Here is a 3,851-nt window from a genome sequence, read left to right on the forward strand (position 1 = left end):
GGTGTTGGGCAAGAAAAATGGAGGATTTTGGGCTGAATGTCGAAAATAGGGAAGGCAAAATGAAGAACATAATAAAATGAAAGAAAAAATAGAAGTTAAAGAGATACTTCCTGCGTCTAAAATTCAATTTCACTCGATCGAGCATTTTGAAACAACTCGATCGAGAAGTCCTGACTTCATTTCACTCGATCGAGTATAATTCCACTCGATGGAGAACTCCCTATTTTAGCCATTTCGATCGAGTACTTGTAAACCTCTCGATCGAACCCTTTCCTGTGCATTTTTCTCGATCGAGGAGAAAAAGTACTCGATCGAGTTCTTTTCTTCGTGTAACTCATTACAATGCATCATTATCACCCCAAACCTGCATAAAAATATTCGCAAACATATCCCGAACATACCAAATCACAAAATAACAGTCTATAGTCTTTCTAGCTATGCTAAAACAGTCTAAAATCTAGCAGTTCTAAAAATGCAAATAAAGAAATTCGACTGAAATTTAAAATTAATTTTTACAATTTGTTACATGGGGCATTCCCCTCTCAATTCCCAAAACAATTCAGTAGCCCAAAGGAGGGCTTCTGACTGGAGGAGGTCCCTTCAGTGTCCTTGACCGTCCTCTTCGTTCTCCACGAGCTTGACATTGAACCAGTAGGGGGGAATAGTTAACATCCACGTATGCACGAAATTTTCTCGTCCCTTTATCTTTCCCATCGGCTTTAATGTTAGGATCCCCGGTGTGATTGACTTTAATTCCACTACGACCATTGATAGCTCCTGCATCTATTCCATCTGTACCTGCAGCAAGGAAAACAGACGAATGTTCCTCCTTTTTGCTCTCAGTCTGAGGCGGAGGGGTCACAATTGCAGCACAAAATTTCACATTTTCAGATGGAGTGTCAATATGGGAGTCAGTAGAGGAGAGGGCGTTACAAGGTTGAGCTTGAATGGGAGCCCTACGAGACTTAGATTGATGGAAAATTAATTCTTCATCTCCTACCTGGAATGTGAGTGTCTTACCCCCGACATCGATCACTGTGTGAGCAGTGAATAAAAATGGTCTCCCTAAAATAATAGGGGTGTGAGTGTCCTCGGGAATATCAAGCACTACGAAGTCAACGGGAATAAAGAATCTCCCGATTTTGACACGTATGTCTTTTATTACTCCTAATGGCCATGATATACTACGGTCGGCCATCTGTACGGTCATGTTTGTGCAATTAAATTTAGTCAAACCAAGTGTCTTAGCGAGAGACAAAGGTAAGACGCTTACGATAGCACCAAGATCGCATAGCGCGTTATCAATCAAATGGGTACCTATATGACATGGAATCAAGAAACTACCCGGGTCTGACTGTTTAGGTGGCAACTTATTTTGAGCTAGGGTAGTCCCTACCTCAGTTAAAGCTACTGTCTTATGATCGTTGATATACCTCTTACGTGACAAAATTTCTTTCATAAACTTTCAATAAGAGGGTACCTGTGTCAGCAACTCGGCGAATGGAACAGTAACCTGTAAGCTTTTCAGGAGCTCGGCAAATTTACCGAACTGTTAATTGGATTTAGTGCTCTGTAATCGCCTTGGAAAGGGCACCGTAATCGGAATCTCGAGCCCTTTGTTTCTCTTTTCCAACGTCTCAGAAGGTTCAAGCTCTTTTTCACTCGATCGAGAGTTTTTCCTCTCAATCGAGTCTTTCCAGGTGATATTTCACTCGATCGAGCAGTAGTAACCTCTCGATGGAGTTCCTAAATAAGCACAGTATTCGATCGAGGTAAATTTTCACTCGATCGAACAGATTCTTCAAAATTTTCACTCGATCGAGTAGTTTTCACCTCTCGATCGATCCCTTGATTATCCAGTTCGCTCGATCGAGCGACATTTCCACTCGATTGAATGCTTTCTTCGACAATTCTACTTGATCGACCACCAAAAATCAGTCGATCGAGTATATTCTTCGTGGTGAGCATATTTTCAGCGACAAATGACTGTTAATCATCATTATTAGCCTTCCTCGGGTCTGATGTGTCATCTAAAGTTGACAATTTTGGTCCTTCATATGAACGACCACTTCTCAAATTAATTAAGTTTACCGTCTCATGTGGATTCTTCTTAGATTGGGACGGCAAATGACCCGGTTTCCTCGTGGACTGATTGGCGGTGAGTTGAGCAACTTGAGTTTCAAGTGACTTGATGGATGCTTTTTTTTTCTGTTGGTCACTTAGTTGCCATTGCTTTTTCAATGACTGGAGCATTGATTTCAACTCATCTAACTCGCTTACCCCACTTGAAGATGATGCTCCTTGATTCGATGGAGGAAAAGAAGGAGGCTTTTAGAAGCCTTGTTGAGCTTTATGAGGAGGGACATATGGTTGCTGCTGCTGGGTGGAGGAGTGGGATTAAGAACATTTTGACTTGTGCACCTCAAATTGGGATGGACTGCCCCTTGATTGTTGTAATAAGAACCTCCTCTTTGCCTATATTGCTGAAAGGCAAGGACTTGTTCTTTCTCAGTAAGACAGTCAATAGCAGTTTTACCGTCATCGCTTCCACACCTCTCACAAGTGACAGTTTCCTTCCTGTCTAGTCAACAGATGAACCGTCTGTTGATCTCCGGCAGATTGCAGCTCCAATCTATCAAACCGAGCATTCATGGCTTCCAGCTGAGCCACGACTGCCTTATCAACCGAATGGATCATTCGAATACCGTCCCGTGGGTTCCCATATTCAGCACAATGGGTCGCCATCTCCTCAATAATGCCCCATCCCTTATCATCATCAATATTCTTTTGAAATCTTCCGTTGGATGAGGCGTCAAGTATAGCTCTGTGGTCATCGTACAACCCATTGTAGAACTGGTTGCACAAAAACCACTGATCAAAACCATGGTGAGGAAGAGACCTCACCAACTTCTTGAACCGTCACCAAGCTTCGTAGAAAGTCTCATCAGGTGCCTGCTTGAAACTAGTAATCTTACTCCTCAGCTGATTAGTGCGTTGTGGAGGGAAGTATCTTTTCTAGAAGACAAGTGCGAGAGTCTCCCAGTTGGTGATACCAGCAGCAGTCCGGTCAAGATCAGTCAGCGACTCACGGGCTGAGTCAGTCATAGAAAAAGGAAAAAGCACTTTCTTTATCTTGTCTTGAGTTACTCCCTTAGTAGCGGGAATAGTAGAGCAATAGTCAGTAATGACTTCCATATGCTTCCGCGGATCTTCACCTGCCACACCTCGGTACAGATTCCTTTCCACCAGATTTATGTAAGACGGACGGATATCGAAAGTTTTACTGTCCTCAGTTTGGAGGTTAAAACCTTTAGGAATCAAGGATGCTTTGGGCTCCGAGTCACTTGCAATGTTAGGCTTCTTTACTGGCTTTTAGGCAGAAATGAGATTGTCTTCTTCAAAAGACTGGTCTTCTGCAAATAAAAAGTGTCGTAGCTCGGGCTCGAAAGTACTCAAGTCTTCCTTTCGAAGTTCTCTTTGCAGACGGAGTCTATGCCGAAACAGTCTTTCTGGCTCCGAATCAGCTGGAACTAATACCGACCTGTTTGACCTGGGCATACACAGCACTTAAAGAGATAAATGAGAACTGTCTCAAGGAATAAAAAATTCCTTGAGACGGATAAAAATAAACGAAAACAAAAACAGATAGAGCTATTGCCTCCCCGGCAACGGCGCCAAAATTTGATACTGTCGTTTTGTACCAAAAATAAACCTAATTAAAACTAACAAAGAAGCTAGTAATAAGCATGGTCGATCCCCATAGGGAGGCAAGATATCTGTTAAGGGTCCGTCTATTTAGTCACAAATGGGGGATTTGAATTTTGGTTTCTAAACTAATAAGAGGTTAAAGG

General features: G+C 42.4%; 1 non-coding gene across 1 annotated transcript; it reads left to right on the top strand.

The window, feature by feature from the left end:
* Positions 1-2,878: 2,878 nt before the first annotated feature.
* On the top strand, positions 2,879-2,984 carry LOC141635632 (small nucleolar RNA R71). Its single transcript, XR_012540305.1, has one exon. It is a non-coding gene; the product is annotated as a small nucleolar RNA R71 (small nucleolar RNA).
* Positions 2,985-3,851: the final 867 nt, after the last annotated feature.

The sequence above is a fragment of the Silene latifolia genome, chromosome Y (genome assembly GCF_048544455.1).
Source record: "Silene latifolia isolate original U9 population chromosome Y, ASM4854445v1, whole genome shotgun sequence".
NCBI classification, from domain to species: Eukaryota; Viridiplantae; Streptophyta; class Magnoliopsida; order Caryophyllales; family Caryophyllaceae; genus Silene; species Silene latifolia.